The sequence below is a fragment of the Mus musculus genome, chromosome 2 (genome assembly GCF_000001635.26).
Source record: "Mus musculus strain C57BL/6J chromosome 2, GRCm38.p6 C57BL/6J".
In the NCBI taxonomy this organism is placed as follows: domain Eukaryota; kingdom Metazoa; phylum Chordata; class Mammalia; order Rodentia; family Muridae; genus Mus; species Mus musculus.
The window spans coordinates 132,019,875-132,040,648 of NC_000068.7; the positions used below are offsets into that span (position 1 = coordinate 132,019,875).

General features: G+C 48.0%; 1 protein-coding gene and 1 long non-coding RNA gene across 8 annotated transcripts in view; one reads left to right on the plus strand and one right to left on the minus strand.

The window, feature by feature from the left end:
* Rassf2 (Ras association (RalGDS/AF-6) domain family member 2) overlaps positions 1–10,542 on the minus strand; it is a 37,567-nt gene extending 27,025 nt beyond the window's left edge. The window contains exons 1-2 of one of the 6 annotated variants that reach the window (XM_006499140.4): positions 10,285–10,542; positions 9,877–10,002 (exon numbers count right to left, since the gene is read on the minus strand). The gene's annotated coding sequence lies outside the window, so the exon portion shown is untranslated. Of the gene's footprint in view, positions 1–1,205; positions 1,299–9,008; positions 9,318–9,817; positions 10,115–10,284 lie in introns of those variants that run through there. The other 5 variants (XM_006499139.4, NM_001362866.1, NM_175445.4 and 2 more) reach the window with 5 other exon arrangements.
* A 34-nt stretch (positions 10,543–10,576) lies between these two features.
* Gm31179 lies at positions 10,577–20,457 on the plus strand. 2 transcript variants are annotated; one of them, XR_374996.3, is made up of 3 exons: positions 10,577–11,177; positions 19,323–19,427; positions 19,800–20,457. It is a non-coding gene; the product is annotated as a predicted gene, 31179 (long non-coding RNA). The 2 variants fall into 2 exon arrangements; XR_374997.3 differs by lacking the exon at positions 10,577–11,177 and adding an exon at positions 15,633–15,691.
* The last annotated feature ends 317 nt before the right edge of the window (positions 20,458–20,774 follow it).

Sequence of the window (20,774 nt, forward strand, 5' to 3'; positions counted from 1 at the left end):
CTTGATCAATAGAGGGACCACTTCCTGGCCACGCTGTGTCCTTGGTGACCTGCTAACTCTCCCTTTCCTCAGATGATCTCCATCCTTTGCCTGATACCGGAGATCCCGGGCAGCACCCAGGACTACAAGGAAGCCTGGGGCTGAGCATCAATAAAAGTATCCCTCACAAAGCTTTACTCTCTTTATTCTCTAAACATTTTAAAATCTGCTTTATTAGGAGAGAGTACCTTGAAGCCGGGCAGTGGTAGCAACGCCTTTAATCCCAACACTTGGGAGGCAGAGGCAGGTGGATCTCTATGAGTTCCAGGACAGCCTGGTCTAAAAAGTGAGTTCCAGGACAGCCAGGGCTACACAGAGAAACCCTGATGAGAAGAGAAAAAGTAAGTAAGTAAATAAATAAATTTTTAAAAAGGAGAAAGCACTTTTGAGACTTGGGGGATACTGATCAGACCTTGGGGTGGGAGTATATCAGGAGGTACATCCTGGCCATGTGTAAGTCCATACACATCATGCCAGCCAAAATCAGGTCCTAAAGAGGAGGGCATTTGAAGCATTGTGAATGTTAGAAGAGATAGAATAAAAGTAGAAAAGTAGGAAAGTTAGTCACTGAGGACAACACTGGGGTGTGTGAAGGCACGAGGTGGAGAGAAAGCGTGCGATTCTGACTATGAGGGAAATGCTTTGACCCCACACACCATAGAAGAAGCATCAGAGAAGAAATGAAATCCACAAGGTCAGGTGACTGCCCCAGGTCCCACACGGAGCCCAGTGTTCCTGGCTGGGATGGGCTCAGCAAATGGATTAGGCACCAGTCAACAGAGGCTGGGAGTCTTAGGATACGGGAGGGTGGAAGGAAGTGGTCCATCAAAAAGGCTGTAAAAAAAGGCCGACCCGTAAGAGTCAGCCCCAGAGCAGAACAGGGAGGGTCCTGTCCAGGCTAAGGCTGGCAGTCACAGCCACCAATCTTCAATCATAGCAACCTGTCAAGAGAATAAACTATTTTCTCCATCACAGGCCTCATAATCAGCCCCTACCCTATTCCGACTCTCAGATAAAAGCCTCCATTACTGACAAAGGCACAGGCCCTATCCCAGCCACCTCACTCCCACGGGCCATTGGGCAGATGCAGAACTGAGCTACAGCAAAGGGCTGGGCTGGGATTCCCCCAGCAGTTGGGTCTGCAAAGACCAGCTCCTTCCACCCACCTGGGCCTCTGACTCCGGTCCTGCACTTTCAGGTCTGAATTCCCCAACACAGCTACAGCAGAAGAACTCAGGAAGCAGCTCTGAGGCAACTGCCCCAAACACCTGCTTCCTGCTCCACACCAGCACCAGCACCAGCGGGGGTTGGCTAAGTGAGTGGCTGGGGCCAGGCCCGCCCAAGACACCAAAACAGTCAGCCTGACCAGAAGAGCCACTTGTTTATAGAGGGACATCCCTCAGGCATCCCAAAGGCTTTGGGCCTTTTCAATGGATGTTTATAAAAGGAAGCTCAAAGGCCCTTTATCTCTTGTGAGAAAACAACAGCCAAGGTCTGTACTAAAAATGGCACAGAAGGAAGCAAAAACTCTTTCTGCAAAAGTTACACGTGAGTGCAGGTATTGGTGTGTATGAGAGGGTGTGTCTAAAGATAGGCATGGCTGTGGGAAAGCGTGTAGAATGTTTTGAGATGTAGAAAGAGGGTGGGAGGAGCTGTGTATGGCGTGTGTGTATGGCTATATGTATATGGAGGGGGATGGTCAAGGATAATGTGTGTCAGGAGAACATGCCAATGTTTTTTTTTTTCTTGACATATTACATTCAACACAGAAGCCTTGTAACACTGGAATTTCTGCCCCCTAGTAAGTACCAATCAGTTCTGCAGTGGATATCCGGTGTCCTCTAATCCGGTTAAGTTCTGACACTTGCTCTCTAGAGGAAGCATCAGATTCCATGGATTGGACACTCAAACCCCTAGACCATCCCTCTCTTCATATGCCAGTCACAAGACCCAGCTCGTAACCTGTGCTTCTGATCAACTGGCTAGCTGCCAATCAAGATCCTACAACCTCTCCACCACTTGAGCTTTTTTTGCTGGGCAGCTCAGGGAAGTACTTACACTCTCGGGTTTACTATAAAGCATATCACAGAGGTTACAGGAGCTGCACAGTGTGAGGTCTAGAAGCTTCCATGCCCTCTGTTGGTGCAAGGCCCTGGTGATTCTCTAAATCCTATCCTTTTGAGCATGAAGAGCTCCCTACACAGGCATGCTTGAAGCATCAACAGCTGCGTTGAAATGTGATTGAACAAAGAGGATACCATCCAATGCTTGAGCCATGGGTGAGTAAAGCCATCCAGGCTTCATGTATCTTAGCCTCTCTGCTCAGCAGTCCCCTTCCTAGTACATGGGGCAAGACCAGTCTGGAACAAGGAGAATCACACTGCTCACTATAAGACAAGGTAGATAACAGAATTCAGACTGGCTCAATCAGAGTCTTAGGCTGCTGGCTCTCATCCTCCCATTATATACAGACCCTGAGAGGAAGACCTCAGTCACAGCTCTGTGAAGCAGCCTCTGTTGCCATGCAAAGGGGCCCCCGCCATGGTGTACGTATCTCAGCCCTTCTGTGAACTAAAATCCAACTGTGATAGAAATTTCGCCAGATCGGTTTGTCTCAAAGTGGTGAGGGGGTCCTGGGGAGACAGTACAGACCCAGAATGGGTAAAAAAGGGAATGCACTCCAAACCTGCATTTCTCAGAAGCAAGGGCTATTTTAATAGGGTAGTATAGAAGTGTTCCCTGGAAAGACAGCTGAACCTCCTTCTGACTCAGTATTTGCTCCTACATACGTTGAGTCCTCCCTGCCTGTCTACAGGCTGGTCTTCCAGCTCAGCAGACTCGCCAACAGCAGGTAAGGAAGGGCTCTCTCTGGTTTCCTCCCATGACAGGTTTCTGTGAGGGCCACGCGTCCTGTTTACAGAATGGTTTCCAAGTCACCGGCCACACCGAGACTCAGGTCTGACTTCACATCCTCTTCCTGAAGGGAGCCCCCACAAGCCTTCCTTTTTTGGTGCTATAAGCGGAGAATCTGAACTTTGTACTCTGGAATCTTGGGGTTTCCTCGACTTTTGACCTGAGATCATGGTTGGAAATCAAAAGCCAGCATGTCTGACTCCCGTTCTCCCACAGGGAGAACTCACAGGGTCTTTGGGCTAGAGGCAAGGGTCTCCAGGCAATCAGCCATACCAGGGTGTCTTTTCCACCTCTCTTGACATAATACCCAACCATCAAAGGAGGAAAATTCAGTATCATCCAGCCGGTCTCCCAGCACCAGAAGAGACTGCACATCTGGGGGGTTTCCATGGCATTTCAAGGGAAGTTCTCCACAGCATCACAGGCACACCTGCTCAGCTTGCCCTAGCTGACCAGCCCTACAAGGAAAATCAGTGCCATGAAAAACTGAGTCCCTTCAAGGTCCTCCAAGCCTGTTTGTATAGAATCTGCTTCGTGTTTCTTAAGTGCCTGGGATTTGAAGGGCAGCTTCCCACTGGGCAAATGAAAAGGCAGAACCAGGTACAGAGCCACCCAAAGGCTTCCTAGATCTACCTCTGATCAGGGCACTGAACACTCATGGGCCCAGCAGGACTTCTCTCAGCAAAGGTCTTAAAGCTTTCATCCTAGAACATGGCACCCCATAAAAGCACCCTGACCTGTTCAGTGACCCTGGAATACCTGAAAAGATCCACAAGACCTGGCTTCCCAGTCGTGAGCACAGGACCCAGCTAATGGATCACCTTCACCTCAGTTTCAATTCAAAGAACACACTTTTTTCCTGGACCTGCCCCCAGCTGTCCCTCCATGTGCACAGCAGAGTGAGTCTCACCTTGAATGTCCCCATGGTCAAGAAGACCAGACACACAACTTCATAAAGAGGGTACCTATTATCCGCTATTATTTAACTTCTCAGAATGCCTGAAGCTTCATGGACCCTACCAAACAAAGCCCCCATTTGCCCCAGGCCATCTTGTGAACAAAGTGTCAATAAACATAGCCATGGTCACCATGAGGGGCACTCAGCAAGTCCTGGTCAGCCACAGGGTTCTGGGACACACACACACAAAATTCTTAAAATAGAAAAGTTGAGACTCCATATTTAAAGAAGTTAATCTAACAACCCATAACTGAATCTCACTCACCACAAGACAGCTACTAACCCACCTTCCCAAACTCACCACCCACACAGAGAGTCCTTGGGTGAAATGGTTGAGCAGCAAGGGGCTGAGGCTCAGCAGCCAGAAGCCATCAAACCCAGCTACAATCAGCTCCTAGCCAGCAGGGCCGTACACCGCCACCCCAACCATCTATCTCCATCCTGCTATGGAGGTTGAAACTCTGCACCTGTCCTAGGGCTGGGAGAACGGTCAGGACCCTGTGGCCTGGCATGAAATAAACCACAAACACCAAATACCACACTTCTCGCCCAAGCTTTTCCTTTTTTAATGTACAAATAGCATACACATTTTATGTGTTTGTTTTTTTAAATACAAATAAGCAAAAAATATAGTCATAGAATGACAAATATAGAATGATCTCACTTATCTAGGGGCTTTCTAGAATAGGCAAATTCATAAAGACGGTATATAGAACAGCAGTAGCCAGGGGCTGGGGAGAGGAGAGAGTGGGAAGGACTGTTAAGGGGTACATAGTATCTGTTCAGAGTAACATATATTCTGGAAATACATAGCGGTGATGATCCTACAAGATTGCAAGTAAGTTTGCTCACACTGAACTGTACACTTTAAAATGATCAAAGAAATAGTTTTTATGGTTTTCAATGGGGCATTAAAAATGTAAAGTTATTAAATGTAGAGGAAAAAAAGAGATGAGAATCAAAATCTCCCCAAATTCTGCCACCTAGAGATACAGGCCATCAGCTCTTGGCATCCATCCTTGCAGACATATAGCAAAATGCTTGGCATGGTTCACAAAAGTAGTACCCTGCCTGGTAACTTCCTTCTTCCAAGTACACAGTATCCATCCATGTTTACAGACACGCATCTGTAATCTTTACTTTCGAAGCCATGTGATATTCCATACCATAATTAACTAACTGGAGATTGTACGCATCGTAAACAATGACTCAAGGGACATCCCCAAACACCTGTCCAATTATATCCTTAGCGGAGTGCTGAGTCAGGGGCTCCCTCAGGAAGGCTGTCCAGAGAGCAGAGAGAATGAGCTACTCTAAGGGGGCTAAGTTGACTTACCAACACTCTGCTCTCTACACGGATCTTTCTCAGACTCCACTCGGGATCCTAACAAATCACATAGTGCTCAGAAAGTGAAACTGTCTTTCCCACAGGAGCCACCCTAACCTCCATTCCCAGGGCTTCCCTGAGGTCACATCCTCTCGGGCCATGAAAATCCGGCCAACTGGGACCTAACAAGGCAGGCAAGGTTATCCTGGTTTAATGTTCACTGAACTTCTTATCCAGCAGGAGACCCTAGCACCACTTTGAGGGTGCCCAGGGATGCATGCTTTTGAAAGGCTTTTTGTTGTTCAAGATTTCAGTCTTGAGTAGACATTTAAATATTTCCTTAAAATTCCAATAGACCCTTCCTAAAGAAACCAAGGGCTAAAGATGAAACCACCAACCCCTTGCCTTTGAAATGGGGAAATAAGGCTCAGAAAGGTTTGGCATAAATGTCTCAATAACCACCCTAGAGCCCCAGGACTGTCTCAAATGGTGAGTCAACCAAGTCAGAGCCAAAATGTGGATGCCTAGTGCAGTCCTTATCCTCCTTTGCTGGGGCATAAAGTTGAAATCGAGATCACTGGGGTCATATCCCAGCTCAGCTGTGGCCAGAGGGTTCACACAACTGATGTCCTGCCAACTCAGTGTTCAGTGACACCATCTGATAGCTAGAAAAAAAAAAAAAAAAAACAGCAACAAGAGGAATATTTATACAACAGAAACAGGCGAACACCCCAAGCTAAGGCTTCCCCATTCCACCTTCTGAGAGCCAGCTGTCATGATGCACAGGGTATCACTGGTCACAACCTAGCTACACACTCCTGAGCTGCTGACCTCCATTTTCTCACCTAACAGTCTCTGTTTCCAAATCCAGTTCTCCATGTTCCACTATAATACACACTCTCAGATCTACCACACCCTTCCTCGCGTTAACCAAAGAACTAGAAAATGTCTTCCTGAACACAGAGACAAGGAGCCAAGTTCAAGTGGAAAGGGAATGGGGATGTAAAACAAGAAAACAGAGTGATGTCTCATCGATTAAGAGCACTGGCTGCTCTGGAGACCAGGTTTGGTTCCTACCACCTACACAAAGGTTCACAACCATCTGTAACTCCGGTTCCAGGGCATCCGATGGCCTTCTCTGAGCTCTGCAGGTACCAAGCACTCACAGGTTACACATACCATACATGTAGGCATTTACCTATCTTCAGACAATAAATCTTTAAAAGAGAGAGTCATTCCTGTGAGAAGTTGGGAAAACTGTCCCAAGAAGGAACTCTAGAGACAGCACAGAACATGTCCCAAAATAATCCCTTCGGAGTGAGGGAACTGGGGTGTATTTATATAACTTCCTTCTTCCATCACTAGCTGGTAGAAGCCTACAATACATAAGGAGGGCACTGACCACTCTACTACATGACCTATATCCCACAGGGAAAAAAGAAGACAGACTCCAAACCCATTATACCAATAGAAAGGAAGAGTTAACCAAACAAACACAACTGAGTGCCAACCATTGGTAAGACCACATCGTGATGGAATATGCCTACTTTGCCAATCACTTTGGGTTGACATAGCCAAAGAAAGCACAGGGGATCTTTCTGTCAGCTGTTAGAAAGAGTTGGGAATGAGGGGGCACTTGGAAATCATTAGAGTCAGCCAAATGCCGTTCACTCTCTAGTTTGGCCACAGTTGCCTTGAGCAGGAGTCTACAGGTGCCCCAAATTATTAGCCCAAACAACTGCATCAAGTTGTGCTTATAGACTTGGCGTCTTCATCCAGGGAGGATCAGCAGTGACCCACTCAATGGAATCTAAGCATGCCCACCTTTACTGTACCTACTGCTCTGTCTACTACCCCACAGCCATATCCTCTGTGGAAACGCAGAAGCAAACTGGCAGGCTTAAGTGGGGAACTTACCCCTCCTCAAGGACTTTAAAAAATTCTTCTAGGAGTTAGCGGGGCAGTGGTGGCACGTGCCTTTAATCCTAGCAGGCAAAGGCAGAAGTTCGAGGCTAACCTGACCTACAGAGTGAGTTCCAGGACAGCCAAGACTACACAGAGAAACCCTGTCTCAAAAGAAAAAAAAAATCCTTTAGGAATCAGAGAGGTGTTTATATGTGGCAATGCGTCACTGGGGTAAATAAATGGATCGCTCTGTGAGGGGTCAGGAATAGTGGAGAGCGATATGAAGGACTGTCGCCCTGGCATTATAAGCACAGCTAGGGCAGCTCTCAGCGTCTAAGACTTGAGATCAGAGACGGGACATGTTTTTATTCCAAGCACACAGACTTGAGCAGTTTTTCACTGGAGGAGAGGAAAGGAGGCTTGGGCAGGCCCTAAGGCTGTTCTTAGGGCTCCCCTCCCCCATTCCCACTCAGCCTTTCCTTGGGACTCTGGCAGCTACACTCCTCACTATCTGCCTCCATCTCCTCCCAAGCTGTGAAGACACTTCCTCTCTAAGAATCCCAAAGAGGACAATCAGCTCAGGCTCTCTTGTGATTGGACAGCGGGTCTCCTTTCTGGCAAGCCCCAGAGTCCAGCCCAAAAGAGAAGCAGAAGTGTCAAAAGTACAGCCCTGCCCATACCTCTAGCTGGGATCCTTAGCCATCCCTAAGAGGCGCGCACACAGGGCCAGACAAGAAGCCTTGCTGCGAGGTACCAGGAAAGAAGTCAAAGGGAAACCAGTCAGCCTCTGAGACCCTAACAAGCGGACCCTAACACCTGAGAGAGGAAGTAAACTGAAAACAAGGGATGGCACTTATTGCCCTCCCCCTAAAAGACCACAAAATAGAGAGAAAGCAGGCACCTCCAAAGACAAGACACAGTGAGCTGGAGAGAGGTATGCTGTGGAAGTCAGAGCCTGGAGACATTGCCCTCGAGGAAGGGGTGGGGGGCGGGATGGAAGGTTGCAGAAACCAAGGGTGCAAGAACAGAGCATGCGCTGACCAACATGGCCCTTCCCATGGATGCTGGTGTGGGGATCTTGGATACCCTGGTCTCCTTTTAGCTAGGTTTCTCAAGTCTACCCTCATCATTTGTGCACGAATCCCATGTTTTGTTGTGTTTCTGCAGTACTCTTCTGCTCTTCTATTTGTTAAAGAAAAAATGGGTGTGGCTTCCCATGATCTCCCACCCCCACCCCACCCCGCCCCAAATACTACCAGTCCACACCTCCAAGAGTGGAGTGTGCCAAGTGGCCAGGCAGACTATTTATTCATAGCCCCCTTTGGTACTAAGGCAAGAAACATGCTTCTTTGCAAACAAAGGTCATCTCTCACTCCGCCATCATTTGATGCTCCTCTCTACCTTCCTGAATCCCGCTGGACTGCAGCAGGTCCTAGGAATCAGGCTTTAGTCCGGAGGAGGAACAGCCCATAAGCAACAGCTCAAATGAGCATCGCTCAGGAAAATACCACAGTTAGTCCCCTAGGACAGAAAGGGAGAATGAGAACAAGGGGAGGAAGGGGGGCACTCTTCTCAAATCCAGTATAGCTTAGCCACAGAGGTTTCTTTAACCCCCAGACCACCTGTAGGAAAAGCTTCCACTTAATAAACGTGGATTGAAAGTATGGCAAATCAACCTCAGGTTCCTCATTTACGTGCTCTTCAAAGATATCCCCTGGCTGAATCTGCCGGCTATCTTTTGAGAACCGTGACCCTAATTTTTTTCTTCCCACTGTCCCAGGGCCATTTACCGCAGGGACAGAGCCGGCTCTGACAAATTGTCATTTGTCCACCGCTTCCTCTTACAGGAATCCTCCACTTGCTTACCGTAACCCCTGGCCTCTGCTCTCAGGAAGAATCGTTTCTAATGCCCTGGTTTTCCAGACTCTTGGGACTAAAGCGCGCGCAGCATTGAGAAGCCTCGTGCTGAGCTTGCCACTGAAGCACAGTGGCTATCTGTCCAGTGGCTGTTCCAAATCTGCCCCTGTCGGGACTCCACCATTCTGCTGCCTCCCAGGGCGCACTCGGAGATAAAGCTGGGTGCAGAGTAAGCGCTCTAATACACGAGTGGCCAGGCCGTCTTTTGAAAGCACCTGCCTAGCTCGGTCTCCAGCGACCTCAGGCACAAGCTCCGGAAGGGACAAGAAACCCGGGAGGGGGAAGTGCGCCGAGCACCGCGCGCTCTTAAACTCTGAAACCCAAAGGGAACTGGGTTCGCCGCGGGTTGGAGATGTGGTCCCCGCCCGGGGAGCCAGAGTGCGCACAACAGTCCGACCCTCCCCTAAGCTCTACAGGCCTGCACCTGCTATCTCGCTTCACCTCTCCAGGGAGTTCGGGGACACCCTGCTCTGGGGATGGGGGCAATTTCCTGCCACTGCACTTAGTGTCGACCTCAGAAAAGATCTTAAGGGGTCAGAGCCGCAGCATGAGCTCCAGGCCACAACTTTCTACCCGGGGAAAAGGAGTGGGCTGGGGCGCCCGCCTGCGCTGCTTCTGGGGCAGCCCGCATATCTAAGCCCACCTTGTGGCTTGGGTGGCAAAAGGGGACAGGGAAGAGTCAGGGACCGGACCAGGCTGGCCACGGGCCACTGAGGGAAAACTTTGAGCTGGGTAGAGGGAAAGAGGACCACCAGCACCTTGCGCCCGCATCCTGTGCCAGTACCCGGCTCTTCGAGCCCCGCGCCCTGTGTCTTGCCTGTCTCCCGGACCATCTGCATCCGCTCTCGCCGCAGGGGTTGGAAAGTGGGGGCGCCGCTGCGGGGGTGGGGGTGCTCCAGCGTGCTTGGCCAGTGATCCGCGGGACCCGCTCGCTTGGGCCGGCCTGGGCGGCGACAGTGCGGTTGAGGGCGGGCGCCCCGCCCACCTGGCCCCTCCGCCCCGCCTCCCCGAGCTCTGCCTTTATCTGCCGATCCTTGACCAACCCACCCGCCACCCTGCAGTTCTCTCCCCACCCCTCTTCTCTTGCCTTTCTTTCCCTTCTCCCCCTCCCTCCCCTCTAGGGGGCGGAGCTTCTCCCCTCCCTTCAAGACAGACAATGCTGTGGCTTCGCGTCGCCTCCTCCCTTCATCTCTACCCCCCCCCTCCCCGCGTACCCCCACCCCACCTCGCGCGGGCTGCCAGCGTTTCTTCTCAGCAGGCCAGAGTGCATGAGGAGGAGGAGGCGGAGAGCGTGGGTGGAGGGAATAAGGTGCTGCCTCTCACCCCATCGCGCCTGCCCTCTCCAAGCCACGCCGAGATTTAGCCCAAGCTCTTCAGTTCGCCTGGCTCTGTGACAGTCACTCCCAGGGAGCAGCCCGCCTAGAGAATGCAGATTTCCTAGCAGAGGATGTGCAGTTGGTGGAGTTGGGTGGTGGTTCTTTCTAACACCCGGGTTTGTTCCCAAAAGGGTTTGAGTTGCCAAAGGGCTAAGTGGGCCCCTTCGACTCGGCAGGCCGGCAGACGTGACGGCAATGTGAAGGAAGTCAAGTTTCTTTGTCCATTCCTCACCTCCTCCTCCTCTCCATCCTTAGACCTCCGAGGAACTCTAGTGTATAGGAGGGAGCACCCAGCTACGGATTCTATACCCTCTAACCATAATTCTTCGTTTACATATGCCCGACCTTGCAGTTGGTCCCCAAACCAAAGGGGAAGGGAATCTAACGGTTAAAGAAAGGGCAGCCAAGCCTCCAAAGTGCATCCCATCTGCCTGGAAGCCAGATATTCTCTTTTAAACTCATTGTTTGGATCTTGGAATGTGTCTCCCATAGAAACAATGTTATAAACGGCTATCCGTTCCCAGACCAGCCAGCCTCAAATGTGCGGAGGCCAAAGCGCAGCTGCGGGGTGGTGCTGGAAATGTCCCACAACACTGAACAAGAAGGCTACTGATCGGCTTTTTCTACTGTGAAAGGGGAGGGGGGTGTTAGGGAGATAAATGCATCTAGTTCTTTCCCCTTGAGCTATAAACACAAACCGGGTCCATTAATTTCTTTCACTGGAGCCATTACTGTGTTTCAGGTAAGCTGCTTTCCTTCGCAGCCTTTCTCAAGCTAGATTTGCAGGGTGAGCTGAGGAACTCTCCAGGAAACCTTCTCCAAGGGAATCTTTCTTCTCTTCTAACCTGGCCTTCCGTGACCTCAGAAACAGGACAAAGGGCAGCCATGACTCCTAACAGCAGGGCTCTGGTTTTGCTATTGAAGAAGTCTGTGAGATGCTGCTAGAATTCTTCAGTTCTAGCCCAGCCTCTCAGGAGAGCCGCTCCCTGGCTCCCCTGGCTCGCGTTGAGTCAAATGGTCATCTTATAACCAATCATCTGGCTTCCTGCCAATGAGGGTACACTCCTAATGCCCGAAATACTGGTCCTTGACCCTGTTAAATCCAAACCGGGCAAGGCCTGATGACGTGCACACATAATTGCTCAGGAGGCTGAGACAAGAAGAGTGTGAATTTGAGACTATTCCGTGCACATAGTGAGACCTTTAAAAAGCACCTCCGTGAATACAGTGAGTGGTAATCTGAGTCACTGGAAAACACCGTTCTAATGGTCTGTTTCCTCATATCGAGGCTGTGGGAGAGGAGAGTGGTCCTTCATCTTTTCAGAGAAGACAAAGATGATGCATCTGGGCTGGAGATGCTGTTTCTCAATAGGAAACACACATTGAATTTTCTTTTTTTCTTTTCTTTTCTTTTTTCTTTTCTTTTCTTTTTTTTTTTTTCTTTCGAATACTGTATAGTCCTAGCTGTCCTAGAACTCACTCTGTAGACCAGGCTGGCCTTGAACTCAGAAATCTGCCTGCCTCTGCCTCTCAAGTGCTGGAATCAAAGGTGTGTGCCACCACTGCCCAGGAGAAACACACTTTGAATTTTACCTTTCAACACTGCAGACTTCCACATGCAGACTGCACAGGAAGGTCTACTGTCTTACGAGAGCAGCGAAGGAGCTCCGTCTAAAAGAAACTGCCCAATAAAAAAATGATACCAAATACTGGGGCAGTAACTCAGAAGAAAAGGGTGGGGCCCTGGGTTCCTCACAAGAGCTATGTTATGCATTTAAATTTTCTAGTAGCCACGTTAATAGTAGTTGGAGAAAGCCAGGCATGATAGCACACACCTATAATCCCAGCATTTGGAAGACAGAGGCAAGAGGACTGTGGGTTCAAGGCCAGCCTAGGGTATAGGGAAACTCTTGTCTTAGAGGTGGTGGTGGAGGAGAAAGAGGAAAATAAATCAGGTAAAATTAAGTTTTATAATATTTCTGTTTAGCCTGGTGTGATAAAAACAAAATTTTAACATGTTATCAATATAAAAGTAGTTTGCTGGGCATGGTGGCACTTGCCTTTAATCCCAGCAGTTGCAAGGCATAAGCAGGATATCTGTGAGTTCCAGGCCATCCAGGGTTACATAGTGAGACCCTGTCTTAAAAACACATAAATAAATCTTAAATACACAATAATATAAAGAAATTACTCATGAAGTATTTTATATTTGATACTATATATTTAGTATATTTTTGCACAAAGGATGAAATGGGTACATGTTTAAACTTCAGCACATCATAATTCAGATGTTAAATTTTTATCAAAAATTTCTCAATGTGATTCATGTATTTAGGAATATATGTATGTATACGTATATACATGTAATAGCAATTTATTTTTAAAAGAGGCCATGAGTTTGAAAGAGAGTAAGAAATTATATGGGAGGGTTAACATGGAGGATAGGGAAGGAGGAAATGATATAATTATATAATCTCAAGAGATAAAAGAAGAAAAAAATCTCAATCTATAGTTACATTTTCAAAAGTTCTATTTGGACAAGTAGACTCACATATCTAAGTGGATCAAACAGGCTTCAGACTTACTTAGTAATTGCATTGGGAAGCAATATCTAATTTTAATTTGAGTTTTGAGTAAATAAACTTAAAATTCTGTTCCTAAAGAGCCCAAGTATGGTATTACCATACCAGCCAGGTATGGTAATGTACTCCTTTAATGCACTCCTCCAGCATTCAAAAGGCAGAGGCAGGCAGATCTAAGTGTTCAAGGCTAGTCTATTCTACAGAGTGAGTTCCAAGCCAGCCAAGGATATGTAGTGAGACTCAGTCAAAAGAAAAAAGAAAAAGAAAAAAGAAAAGAAAGGAAAGGAAGGAAGGAGGAAAGAAAAAAAACAGCAAAAAGAACTGGAGTTAACCAATTCAATAACTACACATGACCAACAGCCTCCACAGGAGGATGACCCCGACTAATGGCTTCCAGATTGAGTTGAAGAAGCCCTCTAATTCTCATTAGCAAAACACAGGCAGAAATGTAGAACACCCACAGAAAGTGATTTTCCCACTTCCTTTAGCTCTCACTCTTGCATCTGGAGAGGTCTGTGCTGGGAAGTAGGAGGATATGCCCCCCCCCCATGATTATACAGAGGGAAGGTCTGTGTTTAGCTTACTAGGGTCACCATATATTCTGGGGTACTACAAGGCATGCAGAAGTTTAAGAAAAGCTAAATTGTGAGGCACAGGCTAGACTTGGATGCAGGCCATCTGCTTAGGACCCAGAAAGCAAGAATGAAGGAAGGAAGGACATTAAGAGTGTAGAGAAGAAAGTTGCCTGGTATGTTAATAGATAAACTACTGCTATGAGCATCTAGGGCTGTGGTCCTCAGGGTCCCCTCTGAGGAACTAAATAAGTGCACCTCAAAGCTGTCTCCTCTGAGGCTGGGGAACTGCACAGCTTATGGAAACCTGACCATTTGAGTATTGCTTCCAGCCTATTGCTCAGCCCTTCTGAAGGGTGTGGCCTTTGTTGGCCTCAGGGAAACATCTGAGAGGAAAAAAAGAGCTGTGGCTGCTGTTCCTGTGACACAGGGACAGAAGAGACAGGGGGAAATTAAGGGGACACAAGAGGGGACGATGCCTCTTCCCATGGAATCTGGGTGTGAGTCAGAACCTCGGCTAGTATATTACAACTGCCTCTCCAGCCGGCGTTTGACTTCCCAAAGACATTTCAACTGAGGGCATCCCTAAGTCTGGACAACACGCCTCACAAGACAACCAACAGTTCATTCAGAGGAGATTCTTAAAGAAAATAAGTAGGGGCTGGAGAGATGGCTCAGTGGTTAAGAGAACTGATTGCTTTTCCAAAGATCCTGAGTTCAAATCCCAGCAACCACATGGTGGCTTACAAGCATCCGTAATGAGATCTGATGCCCTTTTCTGGTGCTTCTGAAGACAGCTACAGTGTACTTACATATACTGATAAATAAATCTTTAAAAAAAGAAAAGAAGTAAACTTTCTCACTTAAAAAAAAACTTTTAAGCTTTTCTTCATCTTTAAACTTTATTATAAATCATATTTATTATAACTTGGAGCTATGTAACATAAGTCACAGAAGCACGTGTGCTGTCACTGTGGGGCACCTAAGGACACACTGCTCTAAAGGCACACCTGCCTGAATCCCAAGTACATTCTCTCCTGTCTCTTAAAACCTCACTGACTTTGCTTCCTCTGACTCCTTCTGGAACTATGTCTCAAAGCATAGGCAGAGATGTCACTTCACCTGAGCAGAGGTCCCCAGTGTGGCCATGTTCCCTGCCACACCATTGTGACTGGTGGTCCGAGAAGATGTGACTCAGCACACACAGGTCATCTGCTGTAAGACCTCACCAGAGCTCTAGAGTCTGGTCAGGGCTACCAGGAAGGCAGATGATCTCTCAGTGATCCAAAGCCAAGGTCAGTGGTGCTGAGTCCTGAAAGGGTGTGGGGCACCCAGACCTTGAGTCCCATAACTACAGACATAAGCAAGCAAATGTCAACTAGCCCCTCAAGGTTGGGTCTACCGTTCCTTGGCACTCTGCTTTCAAGATATCTGTCAAAGCAGGGCCTCTGGGGGGCTGGTGGGGATAGGGAGAGTCTGGTGCTGTTATCTACCAGCTAACATGCTGTCATATGCTACCACAAAAGAAAAGACATACTTTCCCCAGGACCCACCTTGAAGACAGCCAACTGGAAAGGAAAGGAGAACTCTTAAGAGAATTTTAGCCTACAGAGACCAACTGTTTAAATGATTGCACCAAACTGCATTTACCACCTACCCCATTCTAGCCTGGAAGTAAAATCTACAAGAAGATACCGAGAAATAAGGAAGTCAAAACAAGTTCTACCCTGAGGACCCAATCACATCTGGATGTGCCTGGAACTCTGGCAAGGAAAGCTGGCTGGAAATCTGTTTGAGAGATGAAAAAGGGCCCCTCTGGGAGCTTACTCTCACACTAAGAACAAAACAAGTTGGGCCCAGAAACAAAGCCTTAGTTGACAGGAGTTGAATGGCCCACAGAGCCTTGCTTTGTAGACTTTCCTGCTGAGTAACACTAAAGGGACCACAGGCTGCCATCCGGCTTGGTATTCCCAGGAAAAAGAAGGTGGACTGTGCAGTGGCCACAGCGACTCCCCCCACCCCTAGGCAGCCTTGTTCTGCCCTCTGAAACTGGCTGCAGCACTTCCGGGAGTTGCTCCCCGATGGACTCTTGTCTTTCATGGGTGAGCTCTTTTTCTCGGGGGCCCGGATGGAGATTTAGTTTAAAACGCCGCCCACGGGCTTATATTTTGAGCCTTTGGCCTCCAGCTAGGGGTACTATTTTGAGGAAGTTCTAAGGTAGAGGCTCTTTGCAGGAAGTAGGCCAGTGAAGGAGTGCTTTTGAAGTTTAGGAGGACCGTGTCTGCTTTTCTGTCTGCTTCCTGTCTTGCAAGAGCTGCAGAATTTCCTCTGTCACTGCCGCCATGTTTTCTTGGTGCAGCTCGCTCCTCCCTTAAGCTTCTAGTACAAGGTATTTGGTCACAGAGATGAGTAACTGATACAGAGGTGCTTCCAGTTGTTTCTTTTGAATGATCTGCTTATCTTTCTACCTTTTGGGGGAGGGGTGTGGGGGGGTTAGAGACAGAGTTTCTCTGTGTAGCCCTGGCTGTCCTAGAACTCACTCTGTAGACCAGGCTGGCCTCAAACTCAGAAATCCGCCTGCTTTTGCCTCCCAAATGCTGGGATTAAAGGCATGGGCCACCACTGCCTGGCCATCTTTCCACTTTTGATTGACTAGATGTAGCCCCCCCAACTTCAAACCATGAGACAAAGAAACCTTTTTTTCTTCTTCACAAAGTATCCAGTCTCAGGTACTCTGTTATAGCAAACAGGAACTAGGGTAAGATGCTGACTCGGGGGCTAGAGAGATGGTCCCCCTGTAAAGTGCTGGCTGTGGAAAAATGAGGTCCTAAGTTCAGACAGACCCTATGGATTTGTTTAGGAACTTGTCCAAGGGACCTTTGGGACTCTTTCACCCTGCCTTCCTTAGGCACACCACCCCCACCAAAATCCCACCCACACAGCATAGTGGTATTTTCACACGGCTCAAGTCTGAAGGAGCTGGCAGAATTTAGATTCACAGCTGTTAATCTGACCCCATTTGTTCTCCCAAGCTGGAAAGAGGTGGAGAAATCCGAGAAGTGAAGATTTTGTCAGGGAACTCACCCAGTGTGCCTTTCATGAAGAAGGGCTATCTTAACCAGGAGCCCACGTCATCCACAGCTGACAGGTCTGTCCAGTCTAAAATATTTATATGGCTCAGTATCTGGAGTCAGCCTTGACGATGGAAATGCAGAGCAGCTCGGAACTCTTACACAGCCCCATGGAGTGGGCCTATCTTACCAAGCGTCTGGTAAGAATCGAAGAAGAAGGCAAAGGGTCCTGGGTAGATTGGTAGATTGCCTGGAATTGTTTCTCTCTCTCTCTCTCTCTCTCTCTCTCTCTCTCTCTCTCTCTCTCTCTCTCACACACACACACACACACACACACACATACACACACACACACACAAATTTGAGGAAAAGCCTCAAGATTAAACTTAGAAGATAGCCTGCTAAACGTATTATATACATAGTACCTGAACTGTTTTCAAGTACAGGAAGTAGGCCATAGAATTTTTCTAGGAATCACTTCTAACTTCCTTGACCCAAGGCTCCATCCCGTCGAAGCCTCTCTCCCACTTGGAACAGTGTTCTTTGGTGGGAGTCCTTACAAACAGAATAAGCACTCGCAATTGTTCAAAGTTTATGTATAAGGCATCTGCAGCGTGCAGACCACTACATTAGGCAGGTAAAAGACAGGAGAAGCACTCTGGAAATCAGTCTGGCGGTTCCTCAAAAAATTGGACATAGTACTATGGGAAGATCCAGGAATACCACTTGGTGGTTCCTCAAAAAATTGGACATAGTACTATGGGAAGATCCAGGAATACCACTCCTGGGCATATACCCAGAAGATGTTCCAACTTGTAATAAGGACACATGCTCCACTATGTTCATAGGAGCCTTATTTATAATAGCCAGAAGCTGGAAAGAACCCAGATGTCCCTCAACAGAGGAATGGATACAGAAAATGTGGTACATTTACACAATGGAGTACTACTCAGCTATTAAAAACAATGAATTTATGAAATTCTTAGGCAAATGGATGGATTTGGAAGATATCATCCTGAGTGAGGTAATCCAATCACAAAGGAACACACACTCACTGATAAGTGGATATTAGCCAAGAAACTCAGAATACTCAAGATACAATTTGCAAAACACATGAAACTCAAGAAGAAGGAAGACCAAAGTGTGGATACTTTGATCCTTCTTAGAAGGGGGAACAAAATACCCATGGAAGGAGTTACAGAGACAAAGTTTGGAGCAGAGACTGAAGGAAGGACCATCCAAAAACTGCCCCACCTGGGGATCCATCCCATAAACAACCACCAAACCTAGACACTATTGCAGCTGGCAACAAGATTTTGCTGACAGGAGCCTGATAATAGCTGTCTCTTGTGAGGCTTTGCCAGTGCCTGGCAAAGACAGAAGTGGTTGCTCACAGTCATCCATTGGACTGAGCACAGGGTCCCCAATGAAGGAGCTAGAGAAAGTACCCAAGGAGCTGAAGGGGTTTGCAGCCCCTTAAGAGGGACAACAATATGAACTAACCAGTAACCCCAGAGCTCCCTGGGACTAAACCACCAATCAAAGAAAACACATGGTAGTACTTGTGGCTCTAGCTGTATATGTAGCAGAGGATGGCCCAGTTGGCCATCAGTGTTAGAAGAGGCCCTTGGTCTTTCAAAGATTCTATGCCCCAGTATAGAGGAATGCCTGGGCCAGGAAGCAGGAGTGGGTGGGTTGGGGAGTAGGGGGAGGGGGGAGAGGATAGGGGATTTTCTGAGAGGAAGCTAGGAAAGGGGATAACATTTGAATTATAAATGAAGAAAATGTCTTTTAAAAAAAAAGGCAGGAGAAGCAAGCATCACAAAGCCAAGAGCAGTACCAAGGAGCATCTTGTACAACAATGTATTAATGGGCTCAGAACCCAGACTTAGAGAAATACCAAGGAGCATCTTGTACAACAATGTATTAATGGGCTCAGAACCCAGACTTACAGAAATCAAGTCACCTCGATATTTGCTTGTAAATGAGCCAGAGAAGGAAGAGCAACAGGCCCCAGTGGACTCTGTCTTACAGGACCTTGCCTCTCTCTCTCTTTCTCTCTCTCTCTCTCTCTCTCTCTCTCTCTCTCTCTCTCTCTCTCTCTCTCTCCTCTCTCTCTCCTTCTTACACTGCTTCCTCTCCATCTGCTCTCCAGTTTATGCCTAATAGTAACCTGTGCCCCAGTACCCATGTAGGATGAAAGATCCTGTATCCATGGTCAGCTCCCCGAGAGTCTAGATGCCATCAGTACTGGCCAGCAGGGAGGAAGAACCCTGGACGGGAGATGGGCCAGTGTTCCCATGAGGATGAGGGATAAGCAGAAGGGAAAATGATTTTGACTCTCTGGGGAGTTTGTTTGTTTGCTGGTTTGGTGTTTTGAAACAGGGTCCCATATAGTGTAGGCTGACCTTAAAGTTGCTATGTAGCTGAGGTTGGTCTCAAATTCCTGATCCTCCTGAGTGCTGGGATTATAGGCACGTACCACCATGTCTGACTTAAGGGTGTCTGAGTGTTCATATGGCTTGCTGACCTATCACCTGTTACCCTTCTGCTCAGGTTTGAGGCCAGGCTGCAAACCTCTTCTACTGGCCCATAGTCCTGAGCATCCTTGAGAGATCCTGGATGGTGGATCCCTGGATTCATGCATTCTCATACTCCACAGGTTTCCCCAGGTCCTGCCTTGCTACATGATGCCCTTACCAACCTCTCTGCTGATTTGTTTCTTCCATGGTATTGTTGGAAAGGCTTTGCCCAGGGTGCAACCTCCGTAAGTACCTACATTAAACATACAATCCCAGGGAGGAGTTTATACATATATTTCTTCTAAATTTTATTATTTAGTTTTAATTTTATGTATGAGTATTTTGCCTGCACATATGTCTGTGTGCCACATGCATGCCTAGTGCCCACAGAACCCAAAAGAGGACTGAAGTTACAGGTAGTTATGAGCTGCCCTATGGGTGCTAGGAATTGAACCTGAGCCTTTGAAAGAAAGGCCATGATCTTAACCACTGAACCACCTCTCCACCTCTTACAGTTATACACAATGGGGGCTCCCTAAGCTTTAAAGCTGGCACAAGTGTCACCTTTCCTTTGCAATATCACCACCTCTCGCCCTGCTTTCTCGGTGGCCTCGCAGAAGGGTTTCCAGACACATCTGCAGGGAGCATCTTGCCGTGCTGAGAACCAGCCTAGCTGCGGTCCTTGTCCTCCTCCACCTGCCTGCCTGTAAGTACTCAGCACACAGCAAACGAAAGGAAGAAATGTATTTGACAGAGTGTTGAATGCCCAAGAGTGGTGTCTGTGGGGGCAACACATGGGTTGTACCACACACGCGTGATTGCCATTCGGAACCCCCACGTGTTACAAACAGCAGCTCATGCAGGCCTCACACAGTCTCAGGAGGTGGCTCTACTCCTGCACCAAGCCAGCAAGTGACTCATTCAAGATCAGAGACAGAAGTACGGTCCCTTGGTCCCTAGGCACTTCTGCTTCCTTCCTTCTGAGCAGCCAGGCTCAGCTGAGAGATGATGCCCGCTGATCTTTACCTAGACTGCTAGCTCGCTTCCACTGACACCTGAAACCAGGTGAGGAACCTGATCTGAGGCTGAGGCTGGCTTACGTCCCCGAGTTGGGTGGAGTCAAGTTTATCTCATGCTTAGTCTCCCAGCAGGCCTTGGAACCTGGGCGGAAACACAATGCCCAGCTACTACCCCAGCCAACTTATGAGGTTAGCAGAAGTTCCTGCTCAGTATCTTCTCCTCACTCGCACCCTTTTGAAGTTCAACTATGATTTGAATGTCTCTGTCACTTGTCAGTTCACTCAACAAACGTGCAATGGACACCTGCTGTGTCAGATTTTGTTCTCAGCCCTCGAGAGACAAATCACTAAGGCGTTACAATATAATGAAACAGTGACTGAATATCCCTGTACTGAGATAACGTGCTGGAGGATCAGCAGGTGGCACGCGCATGCATCTTGGCTAAGGGAGAACTCTTTCAGGCTCCAAATAATACAAGGAGGCAGCAGAGAGGTGAGCGCTGATCTGAAGAAACACATAGACAGAGAGCAAAGCCATGGGAATGGGGGTCAGGGTAGTTCATGGCAGTCAGT